General features: G+C 32.3%; 1 long non-coding RNA gene across 1 annotated transcript; it reads right to left on the bottom strand.

Moving 5' to 3' along the window:
* Positions 1–19,362: 19,362 nt before the first annotated feature.
* LOC114713051 (uncharacterized) lies at positions 19,363–21,648 on the bottom strand. The gene is made up of 4 exons (XR_003737300.1): positions 21,636–21,648; positions 20,825–20,999; positions 19,917–19,968; positions 19,363–19,421 (listed from the first exon to the last, which is right to left on the bottom strand). It is a non-coding gene; the product is annotated as an uncharacterized LOC114713051 (long non-coding RNA).
* Positions 21,649–22,615: the final 967 nt, after the last annotated feature.

Below are 22,615 nucleotides of genomic sequence, written 5' to 3' on the forward strand. Positions count from 1 at the left end.
TTCAAGTGTTCAGAAATCAAAACAAAATTTTCATCTCCTCCCTTCCCAAACCTTTTGTTTGATAGCCAAAGAGAAAGAAGGAACAAAGGCACAATCTAGCTGAAAGGGAAAATTTTTGAGCTTACCCACAACTTAATGCACTGAAGGAACAACGCTGAGTGGGATTTGAGGGAAACCTGCAAGCTGTGACTTTCGATTCTACCTTTTGCAAACTATCGAACTACTAATGGAGAGTGGTGAAGACCTAGTAGGACGTGCTCATGTTGAGGGAGACTTGCGAGCTCAGACCCTCAGACTTGTAAGCTCAGACAGTTGAGGGAGATCAGAGATCAAACTTACGATGACTGCGATGAGGTTGAGGCAGATCGAAGATCAAACTTGCGATGACTGCGGTTTTGGAGCTTTGCCGAACAAGGAGCTCTGCTGGAGACCGTCATGCTGTTAGTGATGCTAGGAAGTAGGGATTTTGGAGGAGTTCGTGCCATCAAGGAGCTAGGGAGGGAGGAGAGTTGCACGAGCCAGAGGAATCAGATTTGGGGGAAGAAAATGGGAGGAATTCGACATGAAAGAAAAGGAAGAAGGAATTTTTTTTTAAAAGAATTAAACGACGCTGTTTTGACGTTTTGACAGACCAAAAAAACAAGAACCGGGCAACCCAGCAAACCAGGATTACCTGGTTCTATACCGGTTATCACTAGTTCAACTAGTTTTTTACCGGTTCAATTTGTCCCCAGTCCAACTACTAAACCAAACCAGACTGCAAACAAGTTTTTCCTATTGAACCGACCGGTCCGGTCCAGTCCGTTTTTTTTTTCTTGCATGTGATTAAAAAACTTGACATAATAAACATAAGAAATTTGACTTAAATTTTTCCTTAATCTTTAATTTAAAATTTGTAAATTTAAAAATAGTTGAAATAAAATTTAATGAAGATGTCATTTAATACTACTTCCAGTCCTTCATATAAGAGCTCTTTGACTTTTATTTTGGTCCTAGATATAAGACTACAATCCACTTTGTCTCGTATATTTATTCATTTTTTTCAAGATAGTTCTTATAATAATGGTAGTTCTTACTAATATACTTGATTAGTAATGGTATTTTATGAAAGACAACAGTTATTTATTGTAAAGAATTAACTTAACTAATTTTTTTAATCTACTCAAATTAGTCAGCTAGCTCTTATATTAAGAACTAGAGATAGCATATACTTTCAACATCAACAACTCGTCTTATAAAATATAAAAAATATTATAAAAAGGGATTAAATTTTCAACATATTTTGATAGTGTTTAACTACAAAATTACCATTTACATTTATTGGGTCAGTATTTTTCATTAATAAGATTAATGATAATATTAAGAGACTGAAAATTTGTGTTATAAATTTAAGAGATGAAATCAAAAATTTAATATAAATTTAAAAATCAAATATATATTTTTAGTCTTTTTAAAATTTTTAATTAATGATGCTAAAGTTCATCACAACTCATTTTCAAATGTGCCATCATGTCCTGACAAGAAAAAATGTGCCATCATGTGTGTACTTAGTGTGTACTTATTATTTGGTTTGGAACCTCTTTTTTTTTCTTCTCATTCTCTTCTCTCTTTTTTTCTTTTAACCATTAAATTAACATATTTTAAAGATTGAGATTTTAATTTTTATAAATTATTGATAAAAATTTTAAAATTATTTAGTGTATTTGTAAACCATTAAAATTAAATTTTAATAAAATTGATAATTGATAATTTATTTATTTTTATAACTTAATATTTTAAAAATAGTTTTAAAAAAATTGAAATCTCAACCGTTATTGATAGTTGAGAAAGAAAAAAGGAAAAGAAAAGGATGGAAAGGGTAATTATTGTCTTTGTTCCTTGGTTTTTTTGCACAGAACAAGTTTGGGCAAGGCAGTTGAAGGAGGGAATCCTCAAAAAAGCACTTTGCTCTTTTCCACTTGGCTCAAAGAATGAAAACTAAGTAGCAGTTAACATCAATCGAGTGAGTAGAGAGGGACTCAGTGAGGAACTTCGATTCCATTCAATCCTGCTTTTCAATTAAGAAAGTCTGCCCATCAACAAGTCTGAAAGGTTACAGCCATGGATAGTATCAATAGCAGCTCATTATCAAGGCCGATTCATGTGCATTTAAGTTTCAAAGGAGATGATGGAAGTTACAAATTCAGGGATAGGCTTTGGGCTCCTCTTGAAACTGGCGATTTAAATACCATTTGGGATGATGAGAAACTCGATACGGGTTATTCTAGCATTCCACAACACTTTCTCAAAGCAATTCAAATATTTTGCATTTGCATTGTTGTCTTCTCCAGAAACTTTAGGAATGGGGGAACATTAAGTTTTTACAAAATTTTAAAGAAATTGATATAGTTTTAAGCAATAATTAAAACGATAAAATGAGCTGAACACTAGAATTTCCCGGCTTGGATTGTCCATATTTTAACATGGACATTATGAGATTAATTATATTACATCTCATCGTTTAGATTCCCTCTTAAAGGATGTTTTCATAATATAAAAAGTGTATACTAATTATTCATAAATCAAACTATTATCTCCCGTATTTAATATAAGAGCTAATTGACTAATTTGAATAAATTAAGAAAGTTTGTTAAGTTAGTTATTTGTAACAAATATGAGTTAAATTTCCTAAAATACCCTTGTTAATCATGTCTATTAGCTAGAACTACAATTTGATAGAATTTTTAACATGTGCAACTACTACAAGAGCTACTTTAAAAAAAATAAGTAGATATAAGAGACAAAGTAGATTGAAGTATTATATTTAGGATTAAATTAAAAGTCAAACTAGATCTTATATTAAAAACTAGAAATAGTATATATTACCTTTGGTCATAAATATAAGAGCTACTTAACTAATTTAAGTAGATTAAGAAAAATAATTAAGTTAATTATTTGTAATAAATATAAATTTGTTATGAATATAATATCTTTATGGATGTCCATGTATCTATCATTATCTCCCTTATCTCCCAATATCTTCAGTAACTCCCATTATCCCCATTATCTGCAATTATCTTTATATCTGTAGATTCTATCAAAGATGTAAAGCCGTGCCTATAAATAGAGGCCATGTACAATGTATTCAGTACCCTATTGAATAGAAAGAGAAATACTCTCTCTTATTGATATTCTTTCTTCTCTGTTCTTCTTCTTTATTTACAACACGTTATCAGCACGAGTATTTTCCTTTTATTAATTTTGTTTCTTCCTCCCTCTCTTGACTATGTTCCTTGTAACGAAGAATGGCTCCTATTGACGTCAATCCTGAAGATTTATGTCTTGTTGACAGTGCAACAACTCATACAATACTTAGAAATAAAAAGTATTTCTCTTCTTTGGTAATGCAAGAAGCCAACGTTCAGACTATATCTGGAAGTGCAAAACTGATTGAAGGCTCTGGAAGAGCCAATATATTGTTACCTGGAGGAACAATATTATACATTGATAGTGCATTTTACTCAACTAAGTCTAAAAGAAATTTGTTGAGTTTTAAGGATATCCGCAAGAATGGATACCATATCGAAACAACAATTGAGGAAAATCAAGAATATCTTGCTATTACAAAGTCAACCTCAAGTAAAAAATGCACACTAGAAAGATTGCCTGCATTTTCTTCTGGCTTGTACTATACAATTATTAGTACAATTGAAGTACACATCATTATAAACCAGAAGTTTGTAAATGATAATAAATTTAATGTTTGGCATGACCGGTTAGGCCATCCCGGGACAATTATGATGCGAAAAATAATTGAGAATTCATGTGGACATTCATTGAAAAGTCAACAAATACCACAATCCAATGTTTTCTCATGTAATGCATGTTCCAAGGGAAAGTTAATTGTTCGGCCATCACCAGGAAAACTAAAAAGTGAGCCTCTCACTTTTCTAGAACGCATACAGGGAGATATTTGTGGACCGATACATCCAGCATGCGGACCATTTAGATATTTTATGGTTCTAATTGATGCATCAACAAGATGGTCGCATGTCTGTTTATTATCTTCGCGTAACCTGGCGTTCGCAAGATTATTGGCTCAATTAATTAGATTAAGAGCACATTTCCCTGATTTTCCTATCAAGAAAATACGTCTTGATAATGCTGGTGAATTTACTTCACAAGCTTTCAATGATTATTGTATGTCTCTTGGGATTGATGTTGAACATCCTGTGGCTCATGCGCGCACACAAAATGGACTTGCAGAATCATTAATCAAACGTTTACAATTAATTGCAAGACCATTACTTATGAGATCAAATCTCCCAATTTCTGCTTGGGGACATGCAATTTTGCATGCAGCAGTGTTAATTCGCATCAGGCCAACAAGTTATCTCAAGTCCTCCCCTTTACAAGTGGTTTTTGGTCATGAACCAAATATTTCCCATCTAAGAACCTTTGGATGTGCTGTACATGTTCCAATTGCTCCCCCACAACGTACCAAGATGGGGCCTCAAAGAAGGATGGGAATATATATTGGATATGAATCTCCCACTATAATAAAATATCTAGAACCCTCAACAGGAGATTTGTTCACAGCTCGATTTGCCGATTGTCATTTTGATGAGTCAGTTTTTCCAACAATGAGGGGAGAAAATAAGAAGTTGGAAAAGGACATTAGCTGGAAAGAATTATCACTGTCTCATCTTGATCCTCGCACAAAAGAATGTGAACTGGAAGTTCAAAAGATAGTCAATTTACAAAGTTTAGCAAATCAATTACCAGATGCATTTACTGACCCGAAGAGAGTAACAAAATCACATATTCCAGCTGTTAATGCTCCTATTAAAATTGATGTCCCTGATGGACAACCAATTGTGAATGATTCTAAAGCACGCATGAAGCGTGGCAGGCCCATCGGCTCCAAAGATAAAAATCCTCGAAAGAAAAAAGGAGTTAAAAGTATAGATGGCCTAGTCGAGAATAATTTAGAAAAGTTAGCAACTCCAGAAGAGTCATCAGACAATGCTAACGTCCCAATTCTCAGTGAAAGTCAGGTACCTGAAATATGTGAAAATGATGAGATCTCAATTAATTATGTTATGAATGGGATACGATGGGACCGAAGTGAAGTCGACGTTGATGATATTTTCTCTTATAATGTAGCGCTCGATGTGATGAATGATAATGAGGATCATGAGCCAAAGTCAATTAGTGAATGTAAACAAAGAAAGGATTGGCCAAAATGGAAAAATGCAATTGAGGCAGAATTAAAATCGCTAGAACAGCGAAAAGTTTTTGGACCAGTAGTCCTTACACCTGAAGATGTAAAACCGGTTGGATATAAATGGGTTTTTGTGCGAAAGAGAAATGAAAAGGGTGAAATCATAAGATACAAAGCACGACTCGTTGCTCAAGGATTTACACAAAGACCTGGTATCGATTTTGAAGAAACTTATTCACCAGTAGTGGATACAACTACTTTTCGATACTTGATTAGCCTCGCAGTAAATAAAGGGCTCAATTTACATCTAATGGATGTTGTTACAGCCTATCTGTATGGCTCACTTGATAATGACATTTATATGAGACTCCCTGAAGGGCTGAAATTGCCAGCAGCACACAATTCAAACTCTCGAGAACGATACTCAATTAAGTTAAACAAATCCCTATATGGATTAAAGCAATCAGGGCGAATGTGGTATAACAGGCTTAGTGAGTATCTATTGAGGGAAGGATATAAAAATGATGCAATATGCCCATGTATTTTTATGAAAAGATCAGGAAATGAGTTTGTTATAATCGCTGTGTATGTTGATGATATAAATATTATTGGAACTCCTGAAGAGCTTGAAAAGGCAATGAATTGCCTAAAGAAAGAATTTGAAATAAAGGATCTAGGAAGAACAAAATTTTGCCTTGGATTACAAATTGAGTATTTGAAAAATGGAATTTTTGTATATCAAGAAACTTATACAAAAAGGATCCTAGAACGTTTTTATATGGATAAATCACATCCATTATGTACTCCAATGGTTGTAAGATCTTTGGAGGTGGATAAGGACCCTTTTAGACCTCGAGAAATCGGGGAAAAAGGTGATGAAGAGCTACTTGGTCCAGAAGTACCATATCTTAGTGCAATTAGAGCACTAATGTATCTTGCTAATCATACACGACCTGATATATCATTTGCAGTCAACTTACTAGCAAGATATAGTTCTTCACCAACACGAAGGCATTGGAATGGAGTTAAACATATCCTTCGTTATCTTAAGGGTACAATGGATATGGGATTATTTTATTCGAATGCATCCAAGACCGATCTTGTTGGCTATGCAGATGCTGGATTTCAGTCTGACCCACATGTTGGTAAATCACAAACTGGCTATGTATTCACATGTGGCGGTACAGCCATTTCATGGCGATCTATGAAACAAACTATATCAGCCACATCATCTAACCATGCGGAGATTCTAGCAATGCATGAAACAAGTCGAGAATGTGTATGGTTAAGGTCCTTAATACATCACATACGAACTACTTGTGGCTTGTCTTCTGGTAAAATGATCCCAACAATATTGTACGAAGATAATACTGCATGTATTACCCAACTAAAAGAAGGGTATATCAAAGGAGACAGAACAAAGCATATCTCCCCAAAATTCTTCTTCACTCGTGATCTTCAAAAGGATGGTGAAGTCAATATCCAACAAATTCGTTCCAGCAAAAATTTAGCAGACCTATTCACCAAATCACTTCCAGCCACCACGTTCGAGAGACTTGTTCATGACATTGGACTTCGTAGACTCAGAGATATCAACTGACATTGTCAAGAGGGGGAGTAAATGTATGCTGTACTCTTTTTTCCTTGTCTATGGTTTTTCCCATTGGGTTTTCCTGTCAAGGTTTTTAACGAGGCAGCACTATGAAATATATATCAATAAATGTTGCACTCTTTTTCTTCTACTAGGTTTTGTCCCACAGGGTTTTCTTAGTAGAAGTTTTTTAACGAGGCACATATTTAGTTATGGACATCCAAGGGGGAGTGTTATGAATATAATATCTTTATGGATGTCCATGTATCTATCATTATCTCCCTTATCTCCCAATATCTTCAGTAACTCCCATTATCCCCATTATCTGCAATTATCTTTATATCTGTAGATTCTATCAAAGATGTAAAGCCGTGCCTATAAATAGAGGCCATGTACAATGTATTCAGTACCCTATTGAATAGAAAGAGAAATACTCTCTCTTATTGATATTCTTTCTTCTCTGTTCTTCTTCTTTATTTACAACAAAATTGATCTTTCTAAAGTACCTTTCTTAATTATGATTATCCTTAGATGAAAACTTTCCTAATATATGTCATTAATATGAATACATTGGAGAATGAATTATAAATTTGAAAGAAAAAGTGAATTTAAGTCTTATATTTAGGATCAAATATAACTACTAATAAACTCTTATATTAAGAAGTAGAGGTAATAATATTTTTAGCCAAGAAGTTTTAATTGAATTACAAGGTAACTATTGGCTCCTATAAAAAACTTAGATAAAACGAAGTGGATAAAATTAAGTAGGAGTTTTTATTTTGTTAAAAATACCGCAATATGTGCTGGGGAAAAATCCTTAATAAAAAGCTAATAATTTCAATTTTGATCGTAATAAATGTAAGATATTAATCTAATTTTTCTTATGAATTTATAATTATGTTTTCAAATAACCAATTGATTACACATACTGAAAAGGATTTTTATCAATAAGAGTAGTTTATAATCCAAATGATTAAATGGGTGTTTTAAAAAAAATCAACACTTATTTATTATACATAATTAGTTTTCTTAATATCTGTAAATTAATCATGTAGTTTTTACATTTAGAGCTAAAAAAAATTTGAAGAGAGAAAAAAAATCCTTTAAATAAATTTTGGTTAAAAAAAAGAAGGTTTATTCCTTATATTTATTATATTGAACTATTTAAAATTAATTAATACTCTTTAAATTTTAAAGCTATTCTTAGTGAAATTGATCAATTAGAAAAGGAAAATCCTTAAAAGAGAAGTTTGAAATTATTAAATCTCAAATCAAGTCTGGTAATGACACTTTAATATGTTTTGACAACACTAAAGTGGTAAATAACAACACTTTTTCATCAAAGTTCAGTGTTATCAAAATCTATTAAAGTGTTGTTACTAAATTTAATTTGAGATTTAGTAATTTCAAAGTTTTTGAATGAGATTCTCCTTAAAAGTTTCAATTAGTTAAAAATATCAAAATAAATGGAAAATGGCAATAAAAGATTCCAGATTACTAAAATTGTGAAATTGACACCTGAAGAAGCTAAATTGCTTGGGGGGACCCAGTCTTAAATTGCAATTACCAAATGAGGGTGAAAAGACCAAAACACCCCTAAGTAATTTGAAAAAAAAGGACCCTATTGATGCTAACTCCCCCAACTATCAATAACTTCCCACTCTTCTCTGCATTTCCTCCATTCTCTCCATTTTTGCGCCACCATTTTGCCCTAGGAGTAGCTTCCAGAGGTGTTTGCCTAAAAGAAGTGTATATTTGCTCTGTGGAGTAGTTTAACCCAATGTAAGGCACCCTTCCAGAAAGCATTTCCCAAATGCAAGAGGTTTGACAGATGATCGGCAGAATAGCATAGTAGTGGCTTCTCAACATTGTGGAAGGGTTATGGAAGGGAGGGGAGAAGGATGAGGCATCGTCGCACAGTGGGTGGTGATTGTGTTTGGTTATTGGATTTAGCAGCTACAGTAGGCCACTGATTCTAATAAATTCGATGGTTAATTTTGTTTGGGTTGGTTGCTGCGAGTGTATGTGATTCATTGAAGAGAGGAAAGGAGTTTAGGATGGGAAAGTAAAAGGAGCCAATTGTAATTGAGTGATGGAGAATGTTTTTCGATGAAATATTTATGTTTTTCTATTAAATAACTTTGGGAATGATGTTTGGGTGGGAAGGGAATGACAAGATCAGTTTGAGAGATGACAAGAATAGTTTGGGAAATAACGATAAAGGAGTTGGTAAAGTGTAAATTGAATTAAAGAGCTATTAAAGTATTTGTGTTGTTACAAATGACAAGATGAATGTTGGTATTTGAAAAAGTCAATGATGAAAGCATCTAGTTTGTTGAAATTATAAGTGTCAAGTTGAGAATAAAAAGCTAAGTGGGAGGATTGACAAGTATATTGTTGGAAATAACAAGTTTATACTAGGAAATAACAAGGAGATAAAAGACATTTGCCAACCAAGATAATTACATTGGTGTAGACCAAGGTCTACTCTTTAGTCTCTATGAGATGTATGTACACACAATCTTCTGCCTCCATAATTATCACAAGTTATATACCTACTGAAATACACATTATTCAGAACCTTGGCCTCAATTTTTGGCCTATCACAATTCCTCGACCTAGTCATTGCCACATATGATGCATGTAGCTTTTTTGCTACTTTCTGCCAATGCTGATGGATCATTTAGACTACATTATGCTTTCTCTTTTTCACTATTCAAGAATTGAAAGACTCATCTAAATTAATTGTTATATTAGCCCATCTTTTATATGGAAACTTGTTCATTGCCTACCTATTCACATCATCTTGATTGATAACCCAGTCATATAACTCAGGAGATAAAGTTCTCAGCTTTGCCATTGCATGGTTAAATTCACTATCAACCCTTTGCATAAGCCACTCTCTCAAGTAGCTTTAATACATCTTTTTTTGAACATTGACTTGTCCTCCTCTTACCTCTGTTTACTTTCATTTGCTCAATACTAAAGTTTTCCTTCATATGCCTGTAACAATATGTATACCTTTCACCTCCAAATATTACTTCCATAGCTCCTATCATGAAATTGTGAGGTCTGACACAATCGTCAATTTCTTTAATTTTGTACAAAAATCAAGTCCAGTCAGCAAGATTCTCTTATTTCACCACTGCTATTGCAAAAGGCAACAAGCCATTATTCGCACCATATTCCGAAGCTGAGAGAAGTGTCCCTTTATTTGAACCATTTAAACGAGTTCTATCAACATATAATATGACTCTTGTGCCACCCAAAAAACCCTCAATACACGTACCATAGGCAATGAAAACACGCTCAAGTGTATTATCAACGGCTGCCCATTCAGCAATTGTTTTATCATCTGTTTCTTTCAATCTTTAGCATATTCATGGTATGAATATATAGGATTATTCTAATTTCCCATGTATGTCTTTTATTGTCTTTTCTTTTTCTCTATAAGCTTGACAATATGTTAGCCTGATCCCATACTCTCTTTTCAACATCTTTCTTATTTTATTGGGATGCTTTTTCACATGATTTCCCATCTTCTCAAGTATTAGTGATGATGTCAAAGCAGCACTCCCACCATAAGTCACATCCAAATTGTCTTGCGCTGAATGAATGTATTCATTGCAGATGTGGTGATGAGTAATAAAGGAGGATCCCTCCCAATAGTATTTACATATATCTTCCAAGGACATCTTTTCACTTTGCACCTGATATTCATTTTCTTCTTACTGTTCCTCACATATTTCACTTCAAGCTTCTGTGCAATACTAAACCTGTACACAGCCTGCCTAAAACCTTCGACATGTGGAATATATTGCCTTACTCCTGCCAAAACTCTAACCCATTTCATGCAGTTCAAATTACCCCTTAATATTCTTTTACTGTCTGGACCCCTTCCTTCATATGTTAAGCATTCATCACCATTGTTAATACTAACTGGCTCATAGTTATTACCAAAATTTACCACACCTTCATTCATTTCTTCTGACAATTCAAACAAATTCCCAATCTTACAAGCATAATAATAAGATTTGAATGGGAATTGGCAATAACTTGTTAGGAAATAACAACTTTCTACTACAATAGACTAAGTATAATAACAAGATTTGTAAGAAAAATAGCAACAACTCATTACCAAATTACAACTTTCAACTGCAACTTTATAACCTTAATAACAAGATTTGCATCTTAATTAACAACAATTTATTAGCAAATAACAACTTTCAACTGCTACATGATATGCATAATAACAATATTTTCTTGGGTATTAACGAAAATCTATTGGTGAATAATAAATATCAACTATGAAAATATAACCATTTATATTTCTCTATCATTCACTGTTCCACATTCCTTGTTGTTCCCTTTTGCTACTATATATAAATGAGCACTACTATCACTATATCTAAACATATTAGAAATATCACCTTCATCATGAAGATCAATCAACGTCTTCTCACTAAACTTAACTGTATACTTAATCTCACACATCCTTTACTATCATTGCCTATCCACTGTGATATTGTCCCTTCAGCTCCTCAAGTGTTATCCATTCTTTTCTGCTATTTACTCTCATACTCCCTCCAACATATTTAACTTCACTTTCACTGTTTCTTTCAAAATCTCCACCAACATGGAAAAAGCAAAACAAATCCTTCTCAGAGCCTGACCCATTGTTATAATTCATTTTTCATGCTAACCTACAACAAGAGTTTACATATAATAAATATATCAGCTTCAATATCATTTTATTCAATTAAATAAATCATTTACATCTCTTCTCTTCCCAACTTAACATTAGGGTTTTCACAACTTCAACATTCAAAATAACAAGATCCTAATTCCCTCCCCCCACTGCGTCACATGAAACTTTACACTTAAACTAACAACCATTACCTCCTTCTATTTTTCCTCCCACACCCTGCCATTCGTGAGATTCGTAACCCCTATCCATCGGAAATTAGGAGTTAACAATCTGACTATAAAGACAAAAACACCCAACTTCAAACAAACCAAAGCCTCTTCAAACTACCATCTTGCATCATCAACTTCATCTCTCACTCCCTTCATACTTATGACCCAGCAACCCACAATTCAACTCATCACATTAAAGAACAAGATCACATTCCTCAGTAGGGTAGAGTAGAAAAAGAGTTTAGTTAGAAGCATTACTCACTTGATTTTCAAGCCTGCGCACTATAGACAATGTCCAATCTTTTTTCAAAAGCTCTCCCGCCATCAATATTTTGTCTCTACTTTCATTATTGAATTTGAATAATTGAGGGGTACTTTAGTTTTTTAGGCATGAATTGTTAATTACAATTTAAGACCGGGTACCTCATGTAATTTAGCTTATTTAGGTGTGCTTCTTACAATTTTGATAATTTAGAAGTCTTTTATTGTCATTTTCCTTTAAATAAACGGTACTTTAAAGAATTAATATTTCAAATAAAAATTTTTAAGGAAAGAAAAGCACGTGATGGATGCTTTGCTACGCTGTGGCGTGGGGTCAAAGAACAGAAATTCATCACGTCAAAAATCGAATGATGGGTTGTGTAAAGAAACTGACACGTGGAGTGTGATCCAAAGGCGGCTTGGGTGCTGATTCATGTCCACATCCGACTTAATTTTTAATACTTCCTTATATAAGATAAATTTTATTTATTTGTGCTTATTAAGAAATCAGTTTAAAACAATAAATATGTTAGGCATAAAATTTTTTTAAATATACTCTTATTAATAAAGACAATAAATAAACAAACTTAATAACTGAATCAAAAATGAAAAAAAATATATGGGAGGAACATTAGAAAAAAACTTATTAAATGTTTAGACAAAACTAAAATGTTATCTTATCAAAAACAAAGTTCATATAACAAATTTTATTTTATATTTTGAATCAGATGGAGTATATTATAATTAAAAATCTTATTGTTTAAATCATATCCCCATTTACAAAGCATTTTTTATTCTGGCAAAAAAAGCTTTTTAAAGGTTAACGCATAAATTATACCACATATTTGGCACCATAATGTTTGCTTAGATGTAAAAATGTCCAGGAAGATTCTAAAATCATGCAAAAATCGCACAACTGTTTATTTAAGCAAATGTTTATAATGTTAAATTAGGTCAAATTGTTTATGAATCACACTTGTTATTTTGTTATTATTAATTGTTAAAATTTTTATGTGTACATTTATAAATTCACATACGAAGACTTGTAAATTTTTATATCAACTCTTATAATGTAAATTAATATTTATAAATTTGGACACTTGTTATTTTGCTATTACCTGCTGTTAAAGATGTGTTGTTGCACTTATAAATTCATCACCTATGAAATATGGGCAAATATTATTTTGCTATTGCTAACTGTTAAAATACATATGTGCATTATTAATTCACTTATATACTTGATGTAATAGATATGAGCAATTTAACTTAAATTTTGTCTCAATTATATCCCCCATTTTGTAGAAGCATTGAGGGATCAATTCTCCCATTCATAAAATATATGGCTCCTATAGTTATTTAAGTACTAATGACCAGGGAATTTTAATTTTGTAAATAAAATATTATAAAGTAGAAAATAAATCTGCGCAATTAATGTAGTTATAGAATAGCATGGAGAAGAAACATAAAAGGGGACCTGGGGGGGGGGTTTGAAAGCCTTGAGCTGAAAATGAAAAGAAAGCTTCTCCAGTATGCAAATTCAAGCATTGTGCTGTGAGAAATAGAATAATCTGTATTGGAATGAAAGAAAACAAATAGTATAAATAAAATTAATTAACCTTGAAGAAACCAACAAAAAAAAAAGCCAAAAAAGTCAACTGATAAAATAGAAAGTCAGGAATCACTTAAAGAGGGACGGCAGTGAAGGGCTCTAATTCATGAATTTGAATAATTAAGAAAAGTGCCTTGTCAAAAGGGAAAATAATCAAGCATTGTTGGCTTCTAACCAACATTTTAATTGATCTCTTTTTATTCTTTTTAAATATTTTTAATATTATTCCTGTTATTTCAACGGGGGGCTTTCTTTGAGGGGAAAAAAAATTTGACCAGCTTCTTGTAATTTCGCAGCCACGCGGTGACAAGACTCGATGCGAAGATGGCAGTGATTTCGTAATTTACAAAATGTGAAGCGTTTATATTTTTTTTTGGCTGAAAATATCTTTTTATTTTTAATAAAAAATAATATCATAGTTGTATTTTTTTTTCAGAACTTGTGGTTATATTTGTATTCATGTTTTATTGTAAGAAATAATTTTTGATGATAATATATAGTGCGGGTAAAAGAGATAATATATCTCTGATGACAGGTTATGAAATTGAACCACTCGCTGCTTTCATAGTTTCACTACTTGTCATAAGTTGTTTTGAAAAAATAATCTTCCCATCCCTTATTCGAAAAATTTACAACATTTTGTGGTGTTTTGTAATTTGTGATTAGAGAATCAAATAAATTTTTAAAAAATTTCGAATTGTTCTAAAACTTAGACAATAGGAGCATACATTTAAGGTAACTGAAATGGATATACTATGTCTGTCTTTAATATAGAAACTAAATAATAAATTTGAAAATATTAAGAAAATTAATTTAGTTATTTTTTGTAAATGCAAGTTGGCATTCTTAAAGTATCCTTTTTAATCATGTGTATTTGAATATTTTTTTGGTGGGAATCTCTTAAAATTAATAGGGATATTTTTAGGAGAATGAGAGACAAAATAAATTATAGTCTTATATTTATAACCAAATTTATTCTCTAACAAGTTTTTATATTGAGAACTAAAAGTATTATGATCCTAAAAGGGAAAAAAAGACTCCCAATAAACATAAGGAAGATTTGACGTAACAACTTTTGGAAAGAAAAAGGAGAATTTTTTTAAAAAAAATACTTTTGAATTTTAAAATTTTAAATTAGTTTTGTTCACTATACTTTAATAACAACTGACTGAGAGGGATATATTATAGAAATTTTAAAATAATTTTGAATTTTAAAATTTAAAAATTAAATGACAATATATTTTATAGTCATTCTTGATTTAAAATTTTGAAATTTTAGAGGTATTTTTTTAGAATTTTTACAAAGAAAAATTATATAAAAGAATTTGAGGTGTTAAGATATGTAAAAAAAATCGTTGAAGGCAAATATGACTTTGGGGGGGGGGGTGGTTATATCATACAGCATATGATATGGAGTATCCTCCAAATAAGTCGAGGAAGACCAAATAGAATTTTCAGTGAAGTTATTTAGCACCGATATCATCTAGTAAAAGAGTATCATTGTTATTGACTTACTGTTTGGTGGCTTTTCCATTTTTTCAATCACAAGGCCCCATTACTTCACGTGAAAGTTTGTTGTGAGGAAAAAGAACGTAATGATGGTATTCCAGCCAAAAAAAATATACTAACTCTGATCCTAATTATAAGAGTTAGTTGACTAATTTGAAAAGATTAAAAAAAGATGTTGAGTTAGTTATTTGTAATAAACAGGTGTTATCTTTCCTAAAATATCTTTGCTAATCAAGTATATTAGAGACAAAATAGACTGGGATCTTATATTTAAAACCAAAATAAAAGTCAGACGATATCTTATATTGAGAGTCGGAGGTAGTATTAGTCTTTCAACAGTGATTTATTTTTATTATGAATATCACTGACGTCATTAAATGGAATTTGTATCCCATGTTTCACAAATATGGGGTTCTCATCACTCATATGGATGGACTATTTACATTAAAAACTAGATGGCCAAAATTTAGACAATTAAATTTTTTATTTGAATAGATATAAAATTTTAAAATAAAAGTGATTTTCTAATTATCGTTTTCTAAAAAATAAATTTGTAATTTGCCAAAAAATTAAAAGTTATCAGGAAAACTAAAGTAGCCTTGGCAAATCTAAAATAGAATGTTCAGAGTCTCATTTCAATGATAAATACTATGCCGCAATAAGCATTGAAAACTATTATGAAATATTATGGTATGAAGCATTATTTATTTCATTAATAATTTAAAAATTCTTTTACAAAACAAATCAACATCTTAATATCTTGATTTAATATTATCTTATAATGTGTGGAAGCCAAAATTGCATGTGTTGTTTTATAAAATAATAAACATTTTGCTAATTTTTTAATTAAGAATACGTGTTACCTGATCATTTTTATTTTCTACTCTTAAGCTACTTTAATCCCACCAAAAAAATGAAATAAAATATAAATTATTTTTTTATGGCATATCATCCATAATTGTTTATATATTCATTCTCATTCTTATTTTATTTTTATAAAAATTATTCAAGCAGCCTTAAAAAGGGGGAAAAAAAAAACGTATAACATTTGTTCACTTGGCCCTTGTTGCTAGGGCTGATATTCCTGTTTTTTTTTTTTGGCTGAATTTCAAATTTTTATTTTGGGTTCTAACACCTAAATACGAATATGATTATGAAAATTCAGGGCATTATTACGATATTTTGCAATTTTAAAGTTTTTTCTGTCATTTTTCTTTTTTTAAATAATTACTGTCTCCTATCCTAAATATAAAAATTAGAAAAAAATTTTATTTTGGTCTTACATATAAAATTTCAATACACTTTGTTTTTCAAATTTATAATTTTTTTAAAGTATTCCTCTTGATTGCATATAATAAAAGAGTTCCCATTGAGGCAAATACAATGCATATGATTAGAAAAAACATTATAAACTAAAGAAGCTAAAAAAACATTGTAAACTAAAGAAACTAACACACATTTATTACAAATAATTAATTTTCTTAATATTAATAAATTATCTTGCTTTTATATCAAATATCCGAATTAGTAAAATTTTTAAATCCTTCCACAGCATAATTCACCTAAGCTATAAAGAGTGAAAAAAAAATTTTTCTGCTCCATCTTGCTCATATAACATTAAGGGGAGTTTGGGTATCCCTCGAATCAGTTAAGACAAAACTTCTCTTATATATTTATTTTAGGATCCATAACATTATTTTTAAAAAGTTAATCTAAACACCCTGGAATAGTAGTACTGCTGCTGCTACTATTAATAATGATAATAATGGTGACTCTCCCATGTATTATTCGAGAAACTCACTTTATGGCTTTCTGTGGCTTTTTCTCTCAATGACAACTAATGCCCTTATTTTGCTTCACATGAAAGTTGGTTGTGCGAAAAGAATGTCATAAGGATTCCCCAAGCAATTTATGTCTGGTTTAGTCTTTGAACAATGATTTTTTCATATTAAAAAAAGATAAAAATAAAAAAGAATTCTACATTATGAGAGCATTTAGATAAAATATTTATTCCTTTTTCATTTCCATCAAAATTATTCAAAGCCTAGAGAAAGAGACGTATAACATTTGCTCACTTTTTATCAGCCACGTTTTAATTTCTTCCTTTTCCCGGTTAGGCGAGCTACCCCAAGGAGTCACAATCACCAAAGTCCAAAATGACCCACAAAGTTCCGGTCAAAAAAAAAAAAAAATGACCCACAAAGTAAAAAAATGATATCTCGTCAATGCCCAAAGTCCTCTTTCTAGTGAGTGCTTCAGAATAAGAAACCAAAAAGCTCTAATGACAACCATTTTTAATTTTACATGTTAAATGGGTGAAAAATTCGCGCTATACCAAAGATTCCATGCTTAATATTAAATTATTTTCAACTATTTTACGTGGATTAAAAAAATAATTAAAAGCAATTTATATTATGAGAAAATTCTAAACAAATACTCTCTCTAATTCAAAATATAAGCTAAACTTTGTTAAAGTGACTTGATTTTTTTTATAAGATAACATTCATTTTTGTCTAAATATTTAATTAGCTTTTTCAATTTAATCCCCATATATTTTCTTTCTTTTTTAATTCATTTATTAGATCTTTTACTTATTCTTTTTATTAATAAGGGCTTTTTTTATTAAAAAAAAAAAAGAAGAAGCATGCCTTACATGTTGATTATTTTAAACTAATTTTAACTAGCTTCTTGATAAACATAAATGGATAAAATTTAATTTATATTTTCAAAATCCAAATCAGTGTACTCACTTTCATTAATCTCAATTCAGTTCGACGGACCATATTGTGCTTTAACTATGCTGTGCCTCACTAAAAAAAAAATGCTACCTCAGCACACCAGCCACCCCCCACTGACGGCTAGAAAGTTGGTTAAGATGAGATTTGATCTCACTACCTTTTGATACATGACAATTAAGGTGGTTCAACCAGTGAGATGAGTAGCCTAAAGATGTGCCTGCAACTAGGGGTGGTAATATGGGTCAACCTACGAGTTGCGGGTTAGCCCGTGACAGGTTAGGGTTAGACAGTGTGGGCTAAAAAGACCCCGTGTAATGGCACCTAACCCGTCATGGTGGGTTCATAGGTTGGCCCGCCAACCAGCCTACTTTTTTTTTTTAATTTTTTTAATTTTTAAATATTTTTTCTTATACAATATAAAAAATATAATAAAAATTTTTATCTTTTTTTAAATACATGATTAAAAACACAAAATAAATAAATGATATAGGTATTTCTTTTAATTTTTTAGATAGAATATATAATATAATAATACACATATAATGATTAATAAAATTTAAAAAATACAGAAAAAAATAAATGCGGGTTGGCCTGCGGGTTGGCGGGCTAACCTGCAGCGGATTGTGGGTTAAGCAGTGTGGGTTGAAAAGCGTTGTTTACTGGCGGGTTGATTTTTAGCCAACACTAATCTGTTATTTTTGGTGGGTTGGCGAGTTAGATTTGCGAGTTCAACCTATATTACAAGCTCTACTTGCAACCCCTCCATTCAACATTGCACGAATATGGGCGACTCGTGTGTTCGTTTCCTGTCTGCTCATATAATACACTTACTTAACTTGTTTGAGCTGGCCTATTTTGTGCTTTTATTGGGCGGGATAAAACAGGCCCAATCTCTTCAGATTGCGCGTCAGTGTGCCGGATAGGGAACCACTTGCTCAACCCCAGGGGTGAGCATTCGGTTATTCGGTTCGGTTAATGCAACTAACCGAAATAACCGAATAACCGAATATTACATATAAACAACACCGAACCGAAACCGAATGCAATAAGATAACCGAACCGAAATAACCGAAAATATTTCGGTTCGGTTAATGGTATAATTCGGTTATTGGGCCCTTGTAACACTGTTATGGCCCAAAGACATTGGACCCTTTTTTTTTTGTTTTTTGGGGTAGATCCCATTAACTTAAATTCTTTCCTGATTCAGTTTTTGCCTACTGATGACACCACACAGCTTTTGCTCGCCTATAACACCGAATGGCCATTAAAATATGTTTTTATTTTGAATTGCCACTTGCATCTCACAAATTTTACAAGTCTTCCATTTCTGGTTTTTTGTCTGCTAGTTACACATTAAATTTAAAAGATAAATACATAATAGTAGGATAAATAATAATCAACCTCTTTCAAGTGTCAATCTTTAAGAACATACAAACCAATAACAAAAAAAATCCAAATATAATTAAAATCCAAACAAAACAACCAAGTACCAACAACATAACATGTAAAATTTAAAATCACAACAAATTCCAGCTAATCCTTATGCCCAAATTCCTTGCATGTAACTTGCCACCAACGCCAAATCATCAACAACTACAATTAAACAAGAAAATTAGAGAGTGCAAAACTTTAGAACTAAAAAAAAAAAACAGCTGAATTACCATGATTCTGTATTTCTGTTATGCATCAGGGATCATGTCAAGACCAGCGACTATACTCAAAATAAGGAGGAAAAAAAATCATTTCAAGACATTGCATACATGATCTATTCGTTGAAATGTGGGGTTGAAATGCATAAAACAGAAGTGCGAATCATTTCAAAATAAGGAGGAAAAAAAATCATTTCAGGACCGTGAAGTGCGAATAATGAAATGTGGGGTTGAAATGCATAAAACAGAAGTAAACCCATTGACTCCCTCGTCCCTATCCTCTTCTCTCTTGCTATTATTATTCTCATATATTCGTTCACAGCTAGCCTCTTTATCCTTATTAATTTTGTTGCTACTTGTTTTTTATTTACTTACTTACTTATCCGATCCAAATCATTTGACATCTTCAGCACAAAATTTGCTTACTCAAGTATTTTACCTTGGCAGCTACAATATATCAACAGTTGCCTCCAATGCAATTTTTTGCAAATCTACACACAAAAACAAAGAAACAAAATAAGACTTCATATATTACAAATAAATCAAGTATTATATTATTCTTATAATATTATGAAATAAAAGTAAACTATTACCAAGTTCTATCTTTTGAATATCATCATTCTCTTCTTCTACAACATATTGAATTGAGTGTCTAAGCCAATCTTGAGCACAAATTAGAGATTGCACAGCTTTAGGAGTTAAAGAACTCCTAAATGAATCTAGAACTCGTCCTCCAGTGCTAAATGTAGACTCTGATGCAACTGTGGAAATTGGGATAGCCAAAACATCTCTAGCCAATAGAGAAAGAATAGGAAATCTAGGACCATTTAGCTTCCACCAACCTAAAATATCAAAATCTTCTTTATTAATCTCAATTTCCTCATTCAAATATCTATCGACCTCAGTTCTGCTAGTTCTTCCACCAAGACGCTCATTCATGAACTCTTGTTCCTCAATATCAAGTAATTTTCTGACTTTTACAGCAGGATCATCATCTTCATGACAATCCTCTTGTGTGCTATGCATGGGCTCTCTTTCAAATTGGGTTGAGGGGGAAAAAGTGTGTTTGTATTCATTATACAAAGAAATTAGAAGTTCCTTAATGTGCATCCCCAAACTTGTACCAATTGCATTTGTGTACATTTTACATAAAGCAAATTGCATCTTGATCAAATTTCCAATTTGCAAGACCTATTTTGTCATCTTCTACATTAAAGTTCAAAAGAGATTGTGCAAGTTCTTCAGGAGGGGGCTTCAATTTACAAGAATTCATGTGGTTATTAAGTGCAGTTGTTCCATTAGCTTTTGGATCACATGCAAGATCATTTCCACAATAATTGCACTTACCTCTAATTTCACCTCTTTCATTCACAAATTTGGTGAAATGCTCCCATACTTTTGATCTTGGCTTCATGTTTTTTCTTTTTGTTCCACTTGTTACTGGCATTGAAGGCTTTGTTGTTTGAGTAGTACCATCATCCCCAACTTGAGCATCACCCATGGTTTCACCGTGAGAAGACATCTAATTAAATAAACAAAACCAATGACAAGATATTATATGAGAAACCAATGAAGACAATTTATAATGAATAGATAAGGCTATGTTACATAAGAATATAACTTAGTCCGGTTCAATGTGTACAACCACAAGCACCTGACTTCACAGAAAAACCAGGAAAGCTCTAATTTCCTAAAAACACAATCTCTACGAGGTGAAATGTGAAAGCCATGGAATTAGAAAAGGACATTTAATCAGTATTCATCCCCAAATTAAACCTGTAACACAGAAACGAGGTTGTATCTTTATCACCCATTAATATGACTTCTTAGTTCGGTTCAAACTTCAAATTATACAACTTGAGCAAGTCACCGTCACCGATTCTCACTCTATTATATAACTTGAAATTTGATACTAAGAGCCTGAACTCTGCGTATCTTCTCAATGTGAAAAATCACACTCCTATCCCTTTAAATTGTTCCAATCACATGCATTTAAGCCATAACATATGGATTCAGGTTTTCTATTTGTTCATTGATGAATATACCAGAACATACTCACACAGGGCCTATTATTCACAACGCAACATTGAAGCACTAGCTGATGGCAATATATTATATTAGAAACCAACTAAGAACAGAGCATTAACGACGGACTCACCACCCACGGATGCTATCTGAAAGTATGCTTCAGGAAGACAAAGTCTGTAACGGTGACTGGAGAGGAGAAGACGAAGCTGCCGGAGAAGATGAAGCTGTCGGCCTGTCGTCGACTAGAAAGGAGAAGACGAAGCTGTCGGTCGCCGAACGGTAGACTGGAGAGGAGAAGACGAGGCTGTCGGAGACTGGAGAGGAGAAGACGAAGCTGCCGGAGAAGATGAAGTTGTCGGCCTGTCGTCGACTAGAAAGGAGAAGACGAAGCTGTCGGTCGCCGAATGGTAGACTGGAGAAGACGAAGCTTTGCAGAATCGCAGGGGCAAGGCAATGTCCGAATACACTGAAGCCACAGACAAGAGGCGAGAAGCTGAGCCTGAGTGAGAAAGGATGAGTGGATCAGTGGATGACAGGAGGCTGCGGCGGTCGGTGGGCGTGCGGTTCAGGGCAAGACGATAAGGGTTTGCACTTTGCTGAGTGAGGCTGCGTGAGAGTTGAGATTGAGGAGGAGTGAGGTCTGCGCTGCGGTATTATTTGGACCGAAGCATTTTGATAAAAAAAAAAACATAGGAATAAAAATCGTAGGAAAAACCGAAAAAGAGAAAAAAATTTAAAAAAATAAAAAATAATTTATTATTCGGTTATTCGGTTATAACCGAAATTTTATCAAGAACACCGAACCGAAAACCGAACACCGAAATAACCGAAAAAACTAACCGAAAAAAAAATAAAAACCGACTTAACCGAACCGAAAAAACCAAATTAATTTCGGTTCGGTTAGGTTTTCGATTTCGGTTCGGTTTTGCTCACCCCTACAACCCTAATAACAATTGAGCTAATAAAGCACGTCGATAAAATGATGTACTATACTACCTTTTCAGTCCTGAATTTAAGATTTTTTTTTAAAAAAACAAATTACAATATAAAAAAGGTCTTACATTTTAAGTCCGAAGGAGTATATAAAGTAACTACAAAAATTTGGCCATT

The sequence above is a fragment of the Neltuma alba genome, unplaced genomic scaffold (genome assembly GCF_004799145.2).
Source record: "Neltuma alba isolate B1F8T4 unplaced genomic scaffold, ASM479914v2 tig00011414_pilon, whole genome shotgun sequence".
NCBI classification, from domain to species: Eukaryota; Viridiplantae; Streptophyta; class Magnoliopsida; order Fabales; family Fabaceae; genus Neltuma; species Neltuma alba.